Raw genomic sequence first — 23,742 nt, 5'->3', positions numbered from 1 at the left:
GTAACTCATGGTATCACCCCCCCCACCACGCTTATTACCACAATATTGTAGCTAAAACACCAGAAAATTTGACAAAATCAGAGACTATAAGAACACAGGCAGCAACGAAAACAATAGCATGTGCTTGTAGTGTGTGCAGAAAAAAAAACCACGTGACCCTAAGCATGGCTGTAATTGGGTGATAATGACGCTCTGAGCAGAGCGCTTCAGAAGGTTCACAAAGTAAATGAGCATAGACATTTAGCCTTGTAGCTATACTCATAAACCCAAAAAACCAAACCAACTGCTGTCGAGTCGATTTCGACTCATGGCAACCCTACAGGACAGAGTAGAACTGCCCCATAGAGTTTCCAAGGAGCGCCTGGTGGATTCGAACTGCTGACCTTTTGGTTAGCAGCCGTAGCACTTAACCACTACACCACCAGGGTTTCCGCTATACTCATACATGTAAGCAAATAGGCAACTCTGGAAAGATTAATAGGTGATGAGCAGGAAAAATGATTTTGTGGGATCATATTGAATGCCCGGAGAAGTGCTTTAGTCTGTTTAATTCTGTTTAACCTAGCATTGGGTGCGTGTTCTGGGTAGCGTTGGGTGCTGAATCCTCTTTTCAACACCTACTAATCCCAAGGGTAATGTTCATTTAGGTCCCTGGGTGGTGCAAACGGCTGAGCAGCTCTGAAGGAGAAAACCCTGGTGATCTGGCCCTGTAAAGATTACAGCCAGGAAACTCTATGAGGCAGACCTACTCTGTAACCCATGGGGTTACCATGAATCAGAATCGACACAAAGACAGTAGGCTTTTGGGTTTTTTTTGGTGTTCATCTGTATGTCAATCTGGGGCGTGTTAGCATAGGAGACCCCCAAAGGTTCTTATGGTTTTAAGAGTTTGGCCCCTAATCCTGTACTCTTCCCTGTTCGCCTTTACCCCTTGGCACAGGCCACCCCTTCCTTTGCTTGCGTTGCAGACTCCACACGTCTCTCACTTGTGACACCATCTCAGACTTAAGATGTCCGCACCCCTTTTCCTCCCCTGAGATGTCTGCTGCAAAAAGAACTGAAGAAGGAGAAGTGGAGTTGAGTAAACCCGGGCCCTGGGCAGAGGGTTGCTGAGGCTAAGGCTGGGGAAAGGCTTGCGATGAGAGTTTCAAGTCAGGTCTTGCTTCGAGCTGCTGCAGTAGGCCTCCACTTGCTGTCATTCCGTAAGCGGGCTAATTGTAGGTTCAGCTTTCCTCCAAGAAGCTTAGGTCTGTTTTCAAAGGTAGGAGCATGGACTGTCTGGTGTTTATGGAGCAAAACGTTTGATGGTGCTGGAAAAAGTGAAGTGTTTTTCCACTCTGCCTGGCACAGCGTGGCTCTTGTGGTCTGTGTGTGTTTTATCATCGCACCCAGGCAATTGTCCACCACGGACGTAATGTCGAGATCTTCGCAAAATAACTCGAGTACCACATGTAAACATTGGCAGCCTTGAGCTGGAGACAAAGCCAATCACTTCACAATACATGTTCCCTTTTGGGGCCTGGGGTCACACAGCACCGGAAACAAAGGAAACTTTCAGATTAGGTGTCATGGGGAAAGGAGGCGACTGGAACCTTTTAACAGAAGGAGATGGGGGATTGATTTACCTGTTTTAATGAAACTTATGTTATGGGAGATTCTGGGTCCCCCCACCCCAGTCACTCTAAACGGGCTGGAATGACCTTACTATCTGCTGATACACTTACCATAGCTAGACTCCTGATATTGGGCAAAATCCTAACACCTGTTTGAGCTGGCATCTTGGCCTCCACCCTGAGCCCTGCCTGAGGAGGAGCGGTTGGTTGGCAGGGGCATCTCCTGTGTCTGCTGGTGAGGTTTACACCAGACTGTGATCCTCGCAGGTGTGTACTTGACGAACTTTTTATTCTTATCACACTTCCCTCCCTATAAAGTTACCGGTCTCTTAAAGGGATATCTAATACCCACCTTCTGTTTCTATGGGGCCTTGTGAAAATCAAGCAATAACGAGGCAGCCTTATTACTAATTCATGCCAGAAGCATCTAGATGGCACAGCTGATGGAATAATGTGGTATCTGTCATGCTTGCAGGCATGTGTTAATTCATGATTTCATCTACCAAACAGCTTTTGAGCACCTCCAGTGTGCGAGGCGCTTGGGAAATAAGATGGTTAAACCTTTGGCAGAGTCCTCAAGGAGCTCACCGACTTGGCCGAGTGGCTGTGGTGACAGATAATCCAGAACCAAGTGAGAAATGCTGTGGGAGCAGAGGAGAGGTCACCACTGAGCTAGGCTTTGAAGCATAGATAGGAGTTCGCTGACTGACTGTCCCAGAAAGCTGATAAAAGCTCTTAGGGCAGGGGCAGCAACATGTGAAAAAAGGGCTTGAGAGGCTTGTTAGATCACTGTGGGTTGGGCAGAGCCGAGGGGGTGGTGGAGATTGGAGGAGAAAGAGGCAGGAGGCTGGAAAAGCCACCTGGCTCAGAGACGGATTGGTCAGAATGTGGCCTTAAGGGAAAGGCCTTCATCCTAAAGGCCAAAGACAGTTTTTCAAGATAGCTGTGCTTTGCAACCCAAAGATATTCACAGGCTTTAAAAGGGTTGCGCATTCGAACTCTTTTCACGTATTTTTGAGAAGAGGTACCTGGTGGCACAAATGGTTTGCACTTAACTACTAACCTACGACCCACCCCATGAATGGTGCCTCAGAAGAAAGGCCTGCAATCTGCTTCCATAAAGATTACAGCCAATAAATCCCTATGGAGCAGTTCTACCCTGTGACACATGGGGTCATCATGACCCAGGATCAAGTCGACAGCAACGGGTTTGGTTTTATTTTTGAGGAAAATGAATAATTTGGTATTTCAAGGCCAAGAATAGTTTTCTAAGATGAGCTACAGTCCCCAGAACAAGCATTTGTTCCTGCTGGTGTCAAGCACTCCGTGAGGATGGACAGGGGCATGCTTCCTCACTCTCCCTGCAGAGTCCACACGTCTCCTCCCTGCCACCTCTCTGGGCGTCTGGTCTCAAAGAAGCCTTGGCTGGGAATCAAACACGGTTCCCTCCTGTCCTTAACCAGTTCTGCCCAGGCAGGTTCTTGTTGCCCCAGCTCTCCCCGTCTCATTCCTCTGGCCTCTGGCAGGGAGAGGCCCCTGGGCAGGCAGGGGGAGGCAAAGGAGGCAGGGGAGAAGGAGAGGAGGCCAGGTGGCCATCGCTCTGGCTCAGCTGGGGAGCGCCAGGCAGTGGCGTCACTCGGGAGGGTGGGGGGTACAGACCGCACTGGGTGACACCGTCAGACGGGGTTACACCAACCTCTCTGACTGTCTATAAAATTTCTGTGCAGCATTTTGGCAGAAATTCATTTTTTTTTTAGTAAAAATAACCCTGTAGTTAGTTACAACAAAATTCTCAAAACATGGCCTGCGAACTCCCTACAAACTGTTCCTCAAGAGAATAGCCAGCCCACCCACAGCCTCAGAAGAGAAGCCTGGCAATAAGCTTCCAAAAGGTCCCAGCCTTGAAAACCCAATGGAGCAGTTCTACTCTACCCACATGGGGTTGCCATGAGTCAAAATCAACTCGAAGCCAACTAACAACAATAAGTAACCTATGGAGCCCCTGGGGACACAAACAGTTAAGCACTCAGCAACTGACTGAAAGGTTGGTGGTTCAAATACACTCAGAGGTGCCTGGAAAAAAGGATTGGTGTCTGAAAGATCACGGCCATTGAAAACCCCATGGAGGACAGTTCTACTGACTCACATGGGTCGCCATGAGTTGGAACCGACTTGACAGCAATTGGTTGGTTGTTTATTTGTTTGTTTTTAAATAGCTAACTTAATAATTCATTTGACTTCGTCACAACATCCTAGGTCATGGTCAGTGGACACACTGGACAGAGTACAGACCAGCATGGGTGTTGCATTTTGTGTGGCAGGAAGCACATTGCATGAGTCTTGCACAATAGGACCATGTAGTGGCCCACAATGGACTGGAAACAAACGTGGTCCCACAGCAGCATTTGTGCAGCATCAACTAAGGAGAATGGGTGGGCCTGTTCTCTACTGTACACGTGGGAATGCTGATCTGCAGGGAGATGGAGTGACTTGCTCAACGTCACGAGGTGTTAACAGCAAAGGGCTGATCACCGGTTGCCAGTCAGGAGGCCAGATGGAAGAAGAGCCAGCTACTAGTTAAGGAACTAGAAAAATAAAAAAATAGGAGAAATACATCACTAAAAATGATTTTATGATGGTGATTTTATGATTCAGGAGCCCTGGTGGCACAGTGGTTAAAGAGCTTGGCTGCTAACCAAATGGTTAGCAGTTCGAACTCAACAGCCGCTCTGTGGGACAAAGATGTGGCAGTCTACTTCTGCAAAAAGATTTACAGCCTTAGAAACCCTGTGGGGCAGTTCTACTCTGTCCTATAGGGTCACTAAGAGTCAGAATCGACTCGTAGCAGTGGGTTTTTTTTTTTTTTTTTTTTAGTGGAGTTTGATTTTAAATGGCATCCAGCTAGCTAACTTCCAAACAGCCTGTCTCAGGATCTCTGCAAAGATGTAAAATGAAAACCAAGTCAGACAGGAAAGCCGATGCCAAAATCTGGCAAGAACCTCTGTGATGAAGTGTACTGAGGAAACTCAGTCCTGAAATAGTGCAAACCTGGGAAAATGCCTTGTAGCTCCCCCCACTGTCTGGCACTGACCCTACCCAGGACTCGGGAGGGAACAAATGACAGGAGCTGGCGGGCTTGAGACAGCAGGGAGAGTGGGGAGGATGGCAAAGGGAGAGGACGCACCCTACTCCAGGGTGCAGCTGCTCTCCAGAGCCAGCCAAGTGCTGTGGTTGCCATGAGAAAGGCAGTACCATCCTATCTTTTATAAAAGAAACAGAAAACCTGGATTTGCATGTGAAATCTCTCAGTTTGTAAATACTGGCAATGAACCGACATGTTTCTAAAACCCTATGAATATTCACTACATGACTGTATGTATATTAAGTTCAAAGATAGGCAAAATTAATGTATGGTGCTAAAAGGTGGGATAACGGTTATCCTTTGGGTGGGATTAGTGATGGGAAGGGGGCACCAGGGGACTTCTGGGGTCCTTGAACTGCTGCTTGTTGATCTTGGCACTTGTTAGACATGTGTGTTCCCTTTGGGAAAATCCATCAGGAGGTACACTTTCCTATAGGTCCGTGAATTAAAATGCGACTACAAAGCCATAAGCTGGGATTTCCTTCAAATAACATAGGAGAGCAGGAAACGACAAGTGTATAGACTGGCTGTGTCAACCTGTGAAGACAGATGATGAATACTTGGAAGTTGACAATTTCATTCTGTCAATTTTTACATCTGTATAAATTTTTCCATAATGAGAAACAAAAACAAAACCATGGACCAAATAAAATATGTCTGTGGAATGCCAGCTTGTGATCTGGAGTCCCTGAGTGCTGAAATGGTCAACGTGCTGCAATGGTTAATGTGCTCCGAGGCCGACTGAAAGGTTGTCAGTTAGAGTCTACCAAGACGAGCCCAAGAAGAAAGGGCTGGTGACCTAATTCTGAAACAGTAGCCATTAAAAGCCCTGTGGAGCACGGTTCTACTCTGACACACATGTGGTCACCATGAATTGGAATCAACTCGACGGCAACCGGTAATTTATAACCTGGAGCCTATTCCAACCAGAAAATTGGACTACCAGTCCTTAACCTCAGAGGCTGTGAGATGGCCAGGAAGATGTTTGCTTCCCTCTTGCTCGCCTTCCATTTTTAACATCTAGAGGGGACCACTTCTGGAAAAGACATGGGCAGGAAGCTGAGTGGAGCAGGGACAGGGGGCTGAAATGTGAGACTGGAAGTACCAGGCTGGATTCAGAGACAGGGTTCTCACAATCAGGGACAGCAGCTCATGGAGAGCAGCTGGGCCTCTTGGAATCTGGGATTTTACCTGCTCTCTCAGTCTGACTACACAGCCAGGTGCAGGGGGGTCAGGGGAAATGTCACCCGTAAGAAGTAAAAGCACTCTGGGTAAAAGTCTGCTGCTAGAACAGGAGGAATGGACTGAGACTTACACTTCAGCCTCCTGTCTGGCAAGGAAGCAGGTCTGCGGAGAAAGCCACAGACAGAGAGAGAGAGGGATCAGAACCAAGAGGAGGTGTCTACTGGCAACACATCTCAGTTGTGGGCAAATAAGAAAACATGTCTGTATGCACATGGACACATGCACAAGGACCAGGAGGAAAAGGTAATACAGGGCAAAAAAAAGAGCATTTGGAAAATTCAATGATCATTCCTCTAAAAATAATCAAATGTTAAAGAAACTGTTCAAAGATGCTTAGATCAAAGGTCCTATAGAAGAATGAATCCTGATCAAAAAGGAGAAAATGCAGAACAGAATTTTAAATTCTCACAGAATCCAGACTTTCTGGAGTCATGGAGGCTGGATGAAACCCCAAAACTATTGCCCTCAGATAATCTTTAAATCTTAAACCAAAAATATCCCCTGAAGTCTTCTTAAATCCGAACAGTAGTTTAGCTTAACTAGTAAAGAATGCCTTGAGCGCTGCGCTTTTTAAAGAACTACGTATATGGAATCACATTGACAATAGCAACTCCAGAGATTAGACAGAAAGCTTGGGGGCAGTGAGTTTATATTAATGGGGGAGGAACAACTAGGAAAAGGAGTGTGAGAATGGTTGCACAACTTGAAGAATGTAACCAACGTCACTGAGTTGTAGAAAGTGTTGAATATGTTCTACTGTACATATTCTCAACAACAACAAAAAATAAATTATTTTTAAAAACGGTTAAAGAAATAAAGTACAAAAATAAAGCAAAACAAAAAACTCTCCCTCAAGTAAGAGAAAGAGAAAGCCATGAGAGATCGTGAAGAAAAAACAACAGGCTGAGTGAGACGAAAGCAAAGACAGATGTGATAACAATGGGTGTCAAGGAAAAACCCACCGCTGGCACAGAAGCTGAAGCAGTGATATAGAAATAAAATCAGGAAACAACCCTAGGCTACAGAGAAAGGTGAAGATATGACAAGAGCTGACAGGAATTGAAGATAGAGAGGAGATATCCGAGACGTGAATGGGCCTCGGTGGTGAGAAACCAAAACATATAGAAGAGAAACAGTAATCCCAGACTTCATAAAAGAAAACACTGCAAAACCAAAGAAAGTCCAAGTATAGAGGTAGATTTGAAAGTGTAAAAAACAAAAGTAACTAGAAGAATATAGATTTGAATAGTTACATACTCTAATAGGACTTTTTTTTGTTTGTTTTTGTTTTTTCTAATAGGAAGGTTTTTTTAAGCAGGACAGAAAAGATAAAAGCTTCAAGGGAAAAGAACACTAGACAGAAAATCACATTCTTTCCCGTGGAAAAGTTATGAACTGACAACCCATAAAATAAAAACGGTGAACGAAAACTAGGAAATAATATGTGTAGCTCACATGATGAAGGGCTAGCACCCTGAATATATAAAGCACCCTTACAAATCAAGAAGACAAAGAACGCCAAGAATGAAAACGGCAATTCACAAGAAAACGCAAACGGGCAACAAGCGTATGAATACAAGTCCAACCACAATGGAAGACAAAAAAACAAAAACCAAAACCTTTGCTTTCCAGTCGATTCTGACGCACGGCGACCCCACGTGTCACAGAGTAGAACTGCCCCACAGGATTTTCTCGGCTGTAGCCTTCATGGAAGCAGGTCACCAGGACTTTATTCCGTGACACCTCTGGGCGGGTTCGAACAGCCAAACTTTTTAGGTTTGTCTGGTCCAACTGCTGGCCTAAAAGCTGGCCGTTCGAACCCACCCAGCGGCGCCTCGGCAGACAGGCCTGGCAATAAGCTTCTGTAAAGAATAGTCTTGAAAACCCTAGGGAGCAGTTCTGCTCTTCAGAATCGACTCCACAGCTACCAGCTCCAACAGTCGAGTGCCAACCGTTTGCACCAACCAGGGACCTCAACAAAGGCTAAAGAAATAAAAATGAAATTAACCACAAGATACAAGCTGACAAAGATAAAACAATAAAAATGCTGTCTACTATTGAGAATGTACGTTTGCACAGCTCTGAGGGCCGGTGAAATTCTCTGTCCAAAACTTTCTCATTGCACATACCCCCTTACCCAGCATTTACGCTTTTTAAATGCTACTCCGAATAAAACACAGCACTATTTTTTAACAGGTTACAACTGCTGACAATACAAATGCTCCCAAATAGGGGAGAGATTAAACAAATTACCACCTCTGTAGGCAATGGGATACAATGAAGTCAACGAACACAACATAGGAGCAGAATATGTAACGACATGGAAAGGAAATAGACGCTAATGATTTCAGAGGCACTGTGAAGTCCCTGGATTCCTGGTGGCGCAGTGGTTAAGAGCTCAGCTGCTAACCAAAAAAGATCAACAGTTGGAATCCACCAGCGGCTCCTTGGAAACCCTATGGGGCAGTTCCACTCTGTCCTATAGGGTCGCTATGAGTTGGAACTGAAGCGACGCAATGGGTTTTGGGTTATGAAGTCCCTAGGAGCCCAGGTGGCACAGTGGTTAAGTACTTGACTGCTACCCTAAAGGTTGGTGGTATGAACCCACCAGCGGCTCCAAAGGAAAAGATGTGGCAGTCTGCTTCTGTAAAGTGACAGCCTCGAAAACCTTATGGGGCAGCTCTACTCCATCCTACAGGGTTGCTCTGAGTCGGAATCAACTCCACGGCACACAACCACATGAAGCCCTGGGTGGTGCAGTAGTTAACACACTTGGCTGTTAACCAGAAGGCTGGAAGTTCGAGTCTACCCAGAGGTGCCTCAAAAGGCCTGGAAATCTACTTCCAAAAAGTCAGCCACTGAAAACCCTAGGGAGCACAGTTCTACTCTGACACACATGGGGTGCCATGAGTTAGAGTCGACTCCATAGCAACTGTTTTTTTTTTTTTTTTCTTTTTTTTATCCATAAGCCAAAGCTTTCCAAGTTTTATTTCTGTAACCCATTGGTGTTAAGATTACACATGATTTTATTTTCCCTTCTTTGTTTACGTACGTGTTAAACACCCATGGTGATGGGTCCTACTCCTTTAATGAGGGACAAACACAACAAGAGTTTTAAAAAGGGGAGAAATGATGATGGGCAGAATCAACAGTGACAGGGACAGAGGACACACAAAAGTGTTCCAAATGCCTGGTAGCTCAGAAAGAAGAGTCTGGGGAGAAGGGTGGATGCAGGTCCTGGGCGTTCAGGTGGTGCTGAGCACCAGGGTGCCAGGGCCAAGAATGGAATTAAAACCATGACGGACCCTAGAAGGAGAAGCTGGGACAGAGAAAGCTTATTCATGACAGAGTAAACTTGTCACCAAATGTGAAGGAGGAGCAAGGCTGCAGTCCTTGGTGACAGATTTGATCAGTGAGCTGATAAAGACTTTCTGGGGCACAAGATGTGGGTAGAAAGGAGGAAAGAAGGTTCGGAGAAGGAAGAACACAACTCTTCCTTAGAAATGGGGGGAATCTTAGGAAAGGTATAAAACACGTGAAGGCTGTGTAGAAGGGAACAGTGGTGGGATTCACACCTTCCCCGTGGGAGACCCGGGCTCCATCCCTGCCCAGTGCACCTCATGTGCGGCCTGCTCCCATCTGTCAGTGGAGGCATGCACAGGGCTATGATGCTGAGTTTCAGTGGAGCTTCTAGACTAAAATGGACTAGAAGAAAGGCCTGAAAATCGACTTCTGAAAGTGAACTCTTCTTCCGAGAACCCTGTGAGTCACAAGAATCCAACTCACAATGGTTCTCAGGGTGTCCTGTAGCAGTTAGTTCCGTTGTACACAGGGTCACCCTGAGTCGGGGCCTGAATCAGCAGCGATCGGCAGCAACAAACAACATTCATACAAATGCCGTGATCTCTCCAGAGCTTCTCCTGTTGAGAGGTATGGTAACTGGGAGAGGACACCATCCAGAAAGGCCAGTGCACAGAGGTCTTGGCATGGGTAAGGGGTAGTGACTAGCAGGGCTGGCAAGCTGCACAGAGGAAGGGCCAAGTTCTCGGTCAAGGGCAAAAACACAGGGTGAACCAGACTGCTTTATGGTAAGACTATCTCTTGCAGAGCTGCTGGGGACAGGACAAAACAGGTGTCTCCATGGATGGGGCAAAGGTGTTTAGGGCGCCAGGTGATGCACAGGGAGGCAGAGGGCCACAGGGTATGAGTGGGAAGGTTTCAGTTGGACCCTGAGAACTAAGAATCTGAGTGGCACCACACTGGCAGGCAGCTCAAAGGAATGGGTGGCAGGGGAAAGATGGGTTGATAACCTGGGAATGGAAGGAAGCTTCAGTCAGAGAAGGGGAATCGAACTTTCAGATCTCATAGCTGGAGCAGGGCAAAAGAGATGAGGCAACAATGACTAGTTGGTACTTGGGTGACATGGATGAGGACTGACACCATCAACGCAGATGATGAAGCAACAGAAATGGGGCTGAGGAGGGAACGTGGAGAGTGAAAAAGAACGTAAGTACAGGGGCAGATAAAGAGCAGAAGCCATAAAATCAGGACACTTTTACATGGAAATGTGTGTCTTTGGGGATGGCTTAGACTAGTCAAGAACAAGCAGCCTATCAAATTTCCACTATATATAGAACTTCCAGGAAACCCTGGTGGCATAGTGGTTAAGTGCTACAGCTGCTAACCAGAAGGTTGGTCGTTCGAATCCACCAGGTGCTCCTTGGAAACTCTATGGAGGAGTTCTACTCTGTCCTATAGGGTCACTATGAGTCGGAATCGATTCGACGGCAACGGGTTTGGTTGGGTTATAGAACCTCCAAATTGAGGAGTTTGAGGGAACTTCAGGGAGGTGTTCCCTTCTTCTTTGGGCTCAAGAGGCTGAGCTACCTACACATACAGCTGTATGCCCTTGGGTGACCTCCGTGAGCTGCCATTTCCTACTCTGCAAACTGAGGGAAACCACAAAGGAAGGATCACTGTTAAGATGAACGAGGTGCCTAGCCCGCTGGCCACATGTTGCGAGCGCTCACTCACCAAGGCTGACCCTTTTTCCTATTGCATCACACAGTAAACTATGTTCCCTTCCCTTTCCTACCTTCTTAGCTTTCTTTGGAAAGCTCCTGGAAAGTAAACTATGAAATAAATTTTCTTAATACTTCACTATTTTATCTCATACTTCTCTTGTTCTTAAAATAGTTTTTAAATTTATTAGTGATTCAGTTGGACTAATGATTTTTTAAAAACCAAAAAACTAGTGCCTACATTGCTTTGATACCTCTTTGAGCCTGCAGAGTTTAGTCCACAGACTAACGCAGGCCCTTCAAGGTCAAGTTCGTGTCTTGTATACTTTCTCCGTGGCTTGTGCTACACTTAATAAAAGTTAAAAAAAAAAAAAAAATGTTGCCATCAAGTTGACTGAGACTCATGGCAACGCAATGTGTGTTGGTGCAGAACTGTGTTCCATAGGGTTTTCAATGGCCTATTTTTCAGAAGCAGATAGCCAGGCCTCTGGGTGAACACGAACCTCCAACCTTTCCATTAGCAGCTGAGCGCATTAACGGTTTGCAGCACCCAGGGACTCCAAGTGCTCAGAAAATCTGTTAGATGAATGAAACATATATGTATATAGAGAAACATGAATTATAAGAATGTATCACTCATTAACTATAAAAAAGGCTTTTACCTCTTCCATTAAGTATTTCAAGTCGATGAAGAGTGATGGGGTTCTCTAAAGTCCTCTGTCTCTGTTCCCCCCTTGCTCCCACAACCCGCTCACCTACTGGGGCTTCTGTCAAAGCTCTGGCTGGGGACAGGCTGTTTAACATGCTCCTTGTGTAACTGGCAGACTAAAAATCCTAAGTGCCCGGAGAAGCTGGAACAGCCCAACAGGAGGGCACAGGGACCAGCCCCACAGAACATCAAGAGGAAGGGCTGCGACCCGGCAGGAGGAGTTTCCAGCCAGGAGGAGGAGGAGGGGAGTGGGAGGCCATGGAGCTGGGGGGAGCACCAGGAGCACCCTCTAATTGTCTGTCCCAGGGTCCTTTCCCTGGAACCTGCACATTAACGGAGGTACAGACCAAATCCTGCATTTCTTCAGCATCTCCTGCAGCCACAAGCAGCGCCCTATGTCAGCTTGCTCCCCTTGTAATACCACTCTTCCTGCACCTCAGCAAAAAAAAAAAAAAAAAAAAAACTCCAGGAAGAAAAGCTTGTTTCATCAACTCCAAAAGCCCACCCTGAGAGGTGGGAGAAGCTTTTGCAGGCTGTAACTGTACCTTTTACAGCCCTAGGAGTAAGCCTGTTGGCCCCCACCATATCCCTCCCGCCCACCCTCAGGGGGAGCGGACTAGGCAGCCCAGAGGTGGTCCACAGTGGCCCGATCCCCTGCTCCAGGAGGGGCGTCTGCAGGACTGCGGGGTGGGGGCGGGCAGGGGCCTGGGCAGCTAGCTGCTGGGGGGGGGCAGGTGCCTGTGGGGCAGGTGCCGGGGGCAGGTGTGGGGGAAGGCAGGTGTGGGGGGGCCAGGTGCCTGGAAGGGGGCAGGTGCCTGGGAGGGGACAGGTGCTGGGGAGGGGGCAGGTGCCCGTGGGGGGGCAGGTGCCAGAAGGGCAGGTGCTGGGGGGGCAGGTGCCTGGGGTGGGGGCAGGTGCTGGGGAAGGGGCGGGTCACCTGGGCTTAGTCCAGAGGAGACTCAGGGATCAGAAAGGGACTTCAAAGTTTGCCTTTTCCTTTCCCTCTTTTTCTAAACCTTTCCAACTTGGTCTCTCCATCTGTCATTTAACTGGCCCTGTTGCAGAAGCAGAGCTACTTTTACTTTCCGCTGGATTGGCAGAATGGCCTTTTAGACACCCACTATAGAAGTGGGTCTTGCAATATTAAATCATTCGATCTCCGGCATTGTTTCTATCACCAAGGCCATATTTTCCTAATACTAATCCTTCTTCTTTGTTTCCAACTTTCACATTCCAATAGCCAGTAATTATCAATACATCTTGATTGCATGTTCGATCAATTTCAGACTGCAACAGCTGATAAAAATCTTCTAGTTCTTCATCTTTGGCCCTAGTGGTTGGTGCGTAAATTTGAATAATAGTCGTATTAACTGGTCTTCCTTGTAGGCGTAAGGGTATTATCCTATCACTGACAGCGTTGTACTTCAGGATAGATCTTGAAACGTTCTTTTTGAGGATGAATGCAACACCATTCCTCTTCAAGTTGTCATTCCCAGCATAGTAGACTATATGATTGTCTGATTCAAAATGGCCAATACCAGTCCATTTCAGTTCACTAACGCCTAGGATATCGATGTTTAGAGCGTTCCATTTCATTTTTGACGATTTCCAATTTTCCTAGATTCCAGGTTCCGATTATTAATGGATGTTTGCAGCTGTTTCTTCTCATTTTGAGTCATGCCACATCAGCAAATGAAGGTCCCGAAAGCTTTACTCCATCCATGTCATTAAGGTCGACTCTACCTTGAGGAGGCAGCTCTTCCCCAGTCATCTTTTGAGTGTCTTCCAACCTGGGGAGCTCATCTGCCGGCACTGTATCAGAAAACGTTCTGCTGCTATTTGTAAGGTTTTCACTGGCTAATGCTTTTCAGAAGTAGACTGCCGGGTCCTTCTTCCTAGTCTGTCTTAGTCTGGAAGCTCAGCTGAAATCTGTCCTCCATGGGTGACTCTGCTGGTATCTGAATACCGGTGGCATAGCTTCCAGCATCACAGCAACACACAAGCCCCCGCACTACAACAAACTGACAGACACAGTGCCAGAATTCGAAGGATAAAATTTTGCAAGACCAACGACTTCTTCATTGCAAATACCTTCTTTCACCAACATAAACGGCGACTATACACATGGACCTCGCCAGATGGAACACACAGAAATCAAATTGACTACATCTGTGGAAAGAGACAATGGAAAAGCTCAATATCATCAGTCAGAACAAGGTCAGGGGCTGACTGTGGAACAGACCATCAATTGCTCATATTCAAGTTCAAGCTGAAACTGAAGAAAATCTAAGTCCACGAGAGCCAAAATATGACCTTGAGTATATCCCACCTGAATTTAGAGACCATCTCAAGAATAGATTTGACGCATTGAACACTAGTGACCGAAGGCCAGACGAGTTGTGGAATGACATCAAGGACATCATCCATGAAGAAAGAAAGAGGTCACTGAAAAGACAGGAAAGAAAGAAAAGACCAAGATGGATGTCAGAGGAGACTCTGAAACTTGCTCTTGAGTGTCGAGCAGCTAAAACAAAAGGAATAATTGATGAAGTAAGAGAACTGAAGATTTCAAAGGGCCTCTTGAGAAGACAGTATTACAATGACACGTGCAAAGAGCTGGAGATGGAAAACCAAAAGGGAAGAACATGCTCGGCATTTCTCAAGCTGAAAGAACTGAAGAAAAAATTCAAGCCTCAAGTTGCAATAGTGAAGGATCCCATGGGGAAAATATTAAACGATGCAGGAAGTATCAAAAGAAGATGGAAGGAATACATACAGTCATTATACCAAAAAGAATTAGTCGATATTCAACCATTTCAAGAGGTAGCATATGATCAGGAACTGATAGCACTGAAGGAAGAAGTCCAAGCTGCTCTGAAGGCATTGGCGAAAAACAAGGCTCCAGGAATTGATGGCATATCAATTGAGATGTTTCAACAAACAGATGCAGCGCTGGAGGTGCTCACTCGTCTATTCCAAGAAATACAGAAGACAGCTTCCTTGCCAACTGACTGGAAGAGATCTGTATTTGTACCTATTCCCAAGAAAGGTGAGATCCAACTGAATATGGAAATTATAGAACAATATCATTAATATCATATGCAAGCAAAATTTTGCTGAAGATCATTCAAAAGCGGCTGCAGCAGTATATCGACAGGGAACTGCCAGAAATTCAGGCTGGTTTCAGAAGAGGACGTGGAACCAGGGATATCACTGCTGATGTCAGATGGATCCTGGCTGAAAGCAGAGAATACCAGAAGGATGTTTACCTGTGTTTTATTGACTATGCAAAGGCATTAGACTGTGTGGATCATAACAAACTATGGATAACACTGCAACAAGTGGGAATTCCAGAACACTTAATTGTGCTCATGAGAAACCTTTACATAGGCCGAGAGGCAGTTGTTTGGACAGAACAAGGGGATACTGATTGGTTTAAATTCAGGAAAGGTGTGTCTCAGGGTTGTATTCTTTCACCATACCTATTTAATCTGTATGCTGAACAAATAACACGATAAGCTGGACTATATGAAGAAGAACGGGGCATCAGGGTTGGAGGAAGACTCATTAACAACCTGCATTATGCAGATGACACAACCTTGTTTGCTGAAAGTGAAGAGGACTTGAAGCACTTACTAATGAAGATCAAAGACCACAGCCTTCAGTATGGATTACACTTCAACATAAAGAAAACAAAAATCCTCACAACTGGACCAATGAGCAACATCATGATAAACGGAGAAAAGATTGAAGTTGTCAAGGATTTCATTTTACTTGGATCCACAATCTACAGCCATGGAAGCAGCAGTCAAGAAATCAAAAGACACATTGCATTGGGTAAATCTGCTGCAAAGGACCTCTTCAAAGTGTTGAAGAGCAAAGATGTCACCCTGAAGACTAAGGTGCTCCTGACCCAAGCCATGGTATTTTCAATCACATCATATGCATGTGAAAACTGGACAACGAATAAGGAAGACCGAAGAAGGCTTGATGCCTTTGAATTGTGGTGTTGGCGAAGAATATTGAATATAGCTTGGACTGCCAAAAGAACAAACAAATCTGTCCTAGAAGAAGTACAAACAGAATGCTCCTTAGAAGCAAGGATGGCGAGACTGCATCCTACATACTTCGGACATGTTGTCAGGAGGGATCAGTCCCTGGAGAAGGACATCATGCTTGGCAAAGCACAGGGTCAGTGGAAAAGAGGAAGACCCTCAACAAGGTGGATTGACATGGTGGCTGCAACAATGAGCTCAAGCATAACAACCATTGTAAGGATGGCGCAGGACCAGGCAGTGTTTCCTTCTGTTGTGCATAGGGTCGCTATGAGTCGGACCGACGAGAGGGCACCTGGCAACAACAACACAGAAGTGGGTGAGCTGGGGACTCTTTCCCCCAAAGAGAAAAGGGGCCGTGAACTGGAAACGGACTTAGGTGAACCACTCCCTTCCCAGGGGAAGCCCACACCTCAGGGCCCGGGGCTCCGGACGCGCCCGTCCGACTGCGTCTCCCCTGCTCCCCGCAACAGCGGGGCAGAGGGCTGCAGACAAGGCAGGACCAGGGGAGCGAGGAAAGGCAGGAAGGAGCACGGCGGATCAGCTGGTGCATTCCGCTCTGGAAGCCAACCCGGCTCCAAATCAACGCAGCACCACACAGTCGGGCCCAAGGGGCGGGGCCAGCCGGGCCAGCCAAGCGGGGGCGGGACGCGAGGCGAAACGCCACTGGTGTGCTGGCCGTCGCTCGGGCCAATCAGCACCGGGGCGGGACCCGCCGGCCTCGCCCACCGCAAGCGCGCGCCTGGCGGCCCAGCTCAGCGCAACAGGTGAGGCCTGAGCACTCGGCGCGGGCTCGTCACGTGGTAGGTGCCGCCGGCAGAGGCCGCCCCGCCCCCGGCCCCGCCCAGCCCTGCCCCGGCCCCGCCCTCCCACCCCGGCCCCGCCCCCGGCCCGAGGAAGCCTGGCCATCTGTCTCCAGGGCTCAGCGGTCCTCGGACCAGATGCAGGGTCCCAGGCGACACGAGGGCCGCGCTGACTGATCCCCGCTGCCCGCCCGCCTCGGAGCCATTTTCTCTGCGACTGGCAGCGCCTTCGGCCCCCCTCCCAGAACCGGGCCACCTACGCGAGCGCCCCCCTAGCCGCTAGGAAGGAGCAGACGCGGGGCACGTCGGGGTCCTGTCTGGGGCCATGTGGGACACTTCTGTCCCCGGACCTGCCGTGGGGGCCTTTCCTCCCCCGGAGTCAGTCAGTCAGGAGCGTGCACGGTGGGTCTGCTGCTCCTCACTTCTCTTCCCGGTGTCTCCTCACTCCCTTGTCGCCCAGAACTACCCTTCAGCATTTCATGGGCTTCCGAGCAAGGGTCGCCGCGTCAAGTGGTGTGGGGCGAAGTGGTGGGCGAAGTGGATTCCGAAAGAATCCCACCCCGGGTTGCCTGGTGAGCGCACACGGAATCGCTCAGTCAAAGGTGTTTAACAGTACTGACCCTTGGCAAGAAACGGTGACCCTATAAGACCCCAGCTGCCCCATAGGGCTTCCGAGGCTGTAAATCTTTCCGAGAGCAGACTGCTGTGGAGTAGCCGCTGGGCTGGAACCTTCGACCTTCGGGTGAGCAGCCCAGCACCGAACCCCTGCACCCGCAGGGCTCCTTTACAAATGGTCTAGGCTGGGCTGAGATACTCAGCTTGATGTGCAACCAGTCATCTTATTCTTACATATTTGTCCTAGGTAGAAGAAAAATACTTTACTCCGAGAATAAACATACATATAGTTGTATGTCTGTGTGTATATATAATTTTTTTTTTAAACATAGGGAGCACATATAAATTTCTCTCTAACTGTACTCTTTAATCAGCTCCACTTCCACAGGCACTCATATTTTTTTTTAATTTTTTAAATTTTTTAAAAAGCCCTATTTGAGAGGCAAAACCTGCAGTACAGCTTTGCCATTTAAACACATTACACTCAATGAGTAAATTTTTTTAATGTCCCAATAACTTAGGCTACTTTTAAGATATTTTTCAAGTCAAAGAAATGTGTATTTACAGTAAGAATTTAAGATAGCTACAATAAAAAGTAAATTAATACTCTTATCTATGTGCAAAGAAAATTAATGGTGGGTTTTATCAGCATTAGCAGTATTTTAACACAAAGCCTCTTGGCTGCAATGAAAATTACTTATTATCATGTTGTCAAGATGGTAATTGCTCCTCCCATCCTACACCTTCTCCTACACTTTACCTCTCGGCACGAAAAATCAGAAATAAAAATCCACACGCACTGACACCAGTTTTATTTGGGTTTGTTATAGTTTCGGAGGAATAAGAAAGTTCTAAGAAGGTAGTATTTTAAATATGAAAAAAAGTTCCATGCTCTACTTACAAGTACTTACAACACATATCAGTATCTCATTTCTTTTCGGTCATGGTAAATGTTTTCATTTGAGGTAGGCAGCATGTTGTATTCATTACCCTTGAAAATATGCCACATGCTTGGGGCACTCGGTTTGCTGGGATTCCTGACTCTGCCGCCGGCGAGGACGGACATCTCCCTCACTGTCCGAAGTCATGGGCTGTTAAATGGGAAGCAGCACCCCATTGGGAAACTAACTCCATTCACAGCAAAAGAAATGCTCATCATTCTCTGCCTTTAGAGTGGATATTTTGAGTTTCTGTCAATCAACTTAATTTCCATGTTCATAGAGTGAAAATAGAAAGTATTCTTGTTTGACATAGAAAGCAGTCAGCGAGCAGTTTTCGTCACGTATTTCAGTTCTGAAGCTTTAAATTAATGCCACCTCCCAGATTCAAAACACTATCTGACTGGTGATTTTGAGGGTTTTTTTTTTTTTAATTCTGGGTGCATTTTTAATTCTAGATAATTTTTGTTATTCAAAGGGTGGTCTTCTATGATCAGAAAACCTTATGTCCCACAATGTGTTTCAAACAAAAAGGTAAATTAGCATACATGTTTGGAATGAGGTTCTGTGATATACTGGTTTTTCAAAATATCAAAAAAAATTTTTTCAAACCAAAATAAAACACCTAATGAGCAAAACAGAAACTGGAACCGGTGACTTTTAAAATTTCAAATAATATAACTTTCAGCTGAAAAATTCCTTTTATAAATATTACTCTATATTCCGTTATAAATTTTCAACAAATTCCATTTAAAAAAAAAAAAAGCAAAATCTAGTTTAGTCAGCATTTAATTCCTAATTGTAGTATTCTTGTTTTGATAAGTACACTTTGAAGACATGGGCTGCAACCTAATTTTTAAAGACTTGTTCAATAATTATCATTTGATAGATAATAGGTGTAATTTAATTCATGCATTTCAGCATTTTATTTGTCTAAAACAAATAGGTTGCTATTAAATATTGACTATTTTATTAACTCAGAGCATCTGGGAAAACACTTATGATTAGGTTAATTTATGTTATATTTTCCTCTCAACTTGTAAAAGATTAATCAACCATTTTATGGCCTAATTTAGGTGCCTAATTAAAAACAGAGTTCAACACATGCTACACTGTCTTGCTAATAAATCTTGACGGCTTTGTAACATGATGGTTTGTATTTCAAATTGTTGCGTATAAATGGAGATTTCTGATCTTCACCTAGCAGCTTGGAAGTGAGCTGCATACTTGGTTTAAACTCCAGGAATGAATATAATTATTTCAGAAAGAACTGTCCCCAATCAGACTTTATCTTAAATTTCCCTCAGTGAAGACACAAACAGTCTTTGCCACCAGGTTTTTAGAAACAGATGAGGAAAATAGGAAAAGATTGTTTTTTCCTATTTTCCTTTGTTAAATTAAAAATGTAGGGAAAGTTGCTATTTTCAGCTATTAGCTTTCAAGAGAGTGATTTCTGTCATTACTGGGTTTAAGAATCTAATTCTAAGAAATCTCTTGCAAGTGTTAGTTATAAATGTCTTCCTGTTAAGTGCGAGTATTCAATTTTGACTTGAGCACTGTGGTTTTTAAGTGAATAAATTCATTCCAAGAAGTTCTGAAACATGTCACTTAACCCTGTCATCTCTTCCCACATCTCTCACCCTTAAGAGGGCAAGTGGAAGAGAATAAATTCTCAGTAGGGATCCTCACCATATTTTCTCAGCCTTTATACTTGAGGGATTTTTTTTTTTTTTTGTCATTTTAATAACTCCTTTGATTCTAGCTGTCTGGTGCAGGAAAATTAAACTGCCACAATGATGTAATTATCCTCACTCTACTTATAAACCAACTTTGGATTCAGTAGCCTGTTCTGGAGTTGATATCCTTTTAAAGTGAATGACAAAGTGAGCAATGGATATTGAGGGCTGCAGAAAACTGTCACACTCTTAAAACAAACCCAGTTCTGAACTCCTCATAGGTGGCTAACATCACATTCTGGTCACTTAATGGAGGAGGAGCAGGAGCAGAGCCGCCTGGGTCAGTAAAGTAGCTCATCACCTCCTAGCTGTGACACTTGGACAAGTTACTTAACCTCTCTGTGCCTGTTTAAAGTACCTACTTCACAGGGTTGTAATGAGTATTAAATCTGTTAATCCTGTAAAACTTGAAACAGTGACTAGAACACAGGGAAAACACTTGCAGCTACCATCGTCATTAAACCACACACACACTCAGTACACTTCATTTAGTGTGGTCACAGCATTGAAGAGTCAGATAATTTTGTACAACCAAAACCGGAGCCAGAGGGGAAGAGAAAGTTCTGCTGATGCCTAACACACGTTTCTGTATACAAAAGAATCATCATCAGAAAAGATGTGGCTAACTTGATTCCCAAACTGAGGTCATTAAAATTCATGAAAACATGTTACTGAACATACCACTATCTAAACAAGACAAAAAGAGAAACTTACTAAAGAACATGTATATATTTAAATATACGCCATTCAAAGTTTAAACCAATATTCAGAGCCTAAATGTCTGTGGTCAGTGCTTTCTGGGCCTTCCCTTCTTTGACGCTCTCCTAGACCACAGCCCCAAGTTTCTCAAACAGGCCAGGAACAGAGGTAAGGCCAGTTCCACCCACGTCACACTGCACACTCTGTGGGGTCCTCATCAGCACCTGCTAAACTGGGGAGGCCTGATTCGAACAAGCTGGATGCGAACTGAAAAAGTAAGCCCAGAAGAGTATTAATCTCAAACTAAAAAACTCGGGTTCCAGGGCAGACTGACAGCGCATACCAGTAGTATGTTTTTCTGCAGCGGGTTAAGGGGGCAGAAAAGCCCCCAGTCTCTGGCCGGTGGCGGGCTCCATCCACCAAGATCCCTCCTGTTCAGGCTGGTGGTGTCTCCTTATGCCCAGTGGAAGGAAGTACAATTCAGTTCTGAGGCTTCATGCAAATCTGCCTATCCGGGGCCACTGGTTAGGCCACCAACAGGACTGTTTCTCAACAGCTTCTACCCATTAAAGATTTCAGCCCTGGGATTCCCACAGACACACCCAGGCCTCGATCTCACAGATTTCAATGCTGTTCCTCGGGTTTTTGTCCGAAATGTCTTCCATCTCTCCTATTTCCTAGTTTTACAGGCTTGTTTAACGACGTCTCTGAACTGCAACTCTGTCTGGTTAAGGATTATACTCTTCCCCACGCGGCTTCCCTTTGCACGGACGGAGCTGGGTACCACCGCGCGCACCTCTGGAGGGCAGCAGGGCTTGGCCAGGCGGGCGCCGGGAGCTGGCGGGGCGGACCCAGACGGTGCGGTCGCGCTCTGGGCCAGAGGCCTCCTCTGGGTGCGATCTGTGTGCAGTTCAAAGGGCCGCCTCCGAAGTAACTGTCAAGTCCACACTTGCGCCCAAACATCAGAATATTTTAAACTAATTTTTTGAAATGTGAATTAAGCAGATGCTATTTTTTAAAAAAAAAAATTCTTTTTTCCCTTAACAACATTCACTTCCCCTGCAGCCACGCCCGACCCCGCTGGGGCAGCGGGGAAAAGCCGCGTTTAGGTCAAGTTGCCGCGTCTGCAGCACGCCGCGTGGGGTCACCGCCGCAGCCCCTGTGCTTTCCGCCCTGGCAGTCCTGCCCCTCAGTTTGGGGAGCTGTCTGGGGGGGGTGGGATATGAACCTCCTGTCCCCCGCAGTCGAGTCAAGCCCCGCGGTTCCCAGCCCAGCGGCCGGGAGACCTTCCCTCCCGTGACTCCCAGACTGCGCTCTCCGCGGCAGGCTCGCAGCGAGGGTTCCCCGGGCGACTTCGGCCTTTATTCGGCATTTTTTAGCCAAGCAAAAGAACCGTGGCAGGTGGAGGCCAGCCGCCGAAGAGATTGCATGAATCTTACTGTGGGGATTTCCGCAGCCCGCCCCAGGAGCTTTTAGAACCTCCTGATGTTAAGGGTTCGGTTATTTTCCTGCCAGTTCCTCCCAGCCCAAGTGTGTCTGGTATCAGAAAATCCCGGTGCCTCGGGCCCTGGCGGGTTCTACACGGAAGGGCGCTAGTTCCAGCCTGCCATCCCCGTCCCCGAATCATCATCCCGGGGTGGGGGGGTGAGGTGGGGTGTGGGAGAAGGAAAAAGGGCAACAACACAATCATTACAGTAACAAAGCAAGGGGGCCCCCATGTGCCCGGTACCTGACCGGCACCAGCGCGTTTACTCCTCCCGCCTGTGTCCACCGCATACACGCGGGCACTGAGACTCCATGGGCCCATCGAGGGGCCAGAGCCCGGACTTGAACCCGGGCATCACACTCCAGATGCCTCACGCTTAACCTCCGGTGGAACGGTGGAAGGGTAACTGTCACGCCAGGCTAAACCTCGAGGCTGGGCAACTCCTGACAGTAATAAAAAGACATTAAAAACAAAGGGGAGGAGAGAGGGCGAGGCTGGGAAGGGCGCGGTTTTCATTCGCTCGGTCAGGCTCACATACTCAACGTTTGTCCCCTTTTATCCTCCGTTCTCTCCCCTTCTCCAAAGGGTGGGTGGGGCAGGGAGTGGGGTTCGGTTAGCTTCTCTGCTTTTGTTTTCCAAAGTTTCCATCCTCTTTGGGCTATCTGGGCCTGGAGAGGCGTTGAGGCCGAGGGTCACCCCGACAGTTCGCCCCAAAGACCAGTAAGCAGCTGCAGGAGGCTGTGGGCTGGGGTCGTGATTACGCTGTCCCTTTGGAACCGTGCCTTCGACCCCACGCGAGAATAGTTTACGGAAGCCGCGACCCGGGGAAGCCTGAATTTCTCAATCAGTGGACCCCATATATTCTTTGCGCTGCTACGAGCAAAAGGACCCGCGGGGCACGCGCCCTTGCCTACGCTCTCCCAGCACCCAGGCCCGAGAGGCGCAGAGGCGCGGACCGCGTCCCGGGAGCTGAGAAGCCTTCCACGCTGCGCTCAGCTCCTGGCGGCTGCAGTGCGTTCCTCTGCCCGACAGGGACCAGCACCGCTCCACGCGCCGCGCGCTGCCAGGCGGAGGCGCCAGGCCGTCCGCCCTGCTCAACCTCCAGAGCCCAAGCAGCTCGTAAACGAAGCGCGTCCTACCTACCTTCGGGTTCCGGCAACACCGAGGACAGTCACAAAAAAGTTAAAATACTCTCAGCGGTCTCGGCAGGACGCCGTCCTTCCCGCCCCCGTGCCCCTGTGGGGAGCAGAAGCTGTTCTAAAAGTTGGTCTAGGACTCAGACGGGACCGGCAGGGCGCAGCACAATCTTCCCAACGCCCCGGGCCCGCAGAGAGAAAATAAAATAAAATAAAAGCAACACGGGATTGACTCATGTGGAACATGGCCACTATTATAGAGTCGCTTCCCTGACCTCGGTCTCAGTCGCTGCCCCGCTTCAATGCGGCGAGGTGGCCTGATTAATTCTAGGGCTTGGTGGGCCACTGCGACGCCAGCGCCCCGCGAGAAGTTCTAGGGGTTGCGGGAAGAGCAGACCCGGTTCACCCGGGCCGCGCCGGGGCGGATTCTCCGCTTCTCCTCCCTGCCTCCGGTGGCCCGAAACTGTGCCCCTGCCACTTCTCCAACACATGCCACGTCTCCCTCCTCTATGGAGTGAGGAAAGGGCTGAGCCGTGCCGATCGC

At 47.2% G+C, this 23,742-nt stretch overlaps 1 protein-coding gene across 1 annotated transcript in view; it reads right to left on the bottom strand.

Annotated features, from left to right (window-relative positions):
- HS3ST3B1 (heparan sulfate-glucosamine 3-sulfotransferase 3B1) overlaps positions 1-23,742 on the bottom strand; it is a 56,248-nt gene that overhangs the window by 31,918 nt on the left and 588 nt on the right. The gene's annotated exons all lie outside the window — the stretch shown is intronic.

Source organism: Loxodonta africana, chromosome 18 (genome assembly GCF_030014295.1).
Source record: "Loxodonta africana isolate mLoxAfr1 chromosome 18, mLoxAfr1.hap2, whole genome shotgun sequence".
Lineage (NCBI taxonomy): Eukaryota > Metazoa > Chordata > Mammalia > Proboscidea > Elephantidae > Loxodonta > Loxodonta africana.
Note: the sequence above shows the minus strand (reverse complement) of the source record. Positions and strands in the feature narration are given on the sequence as shown.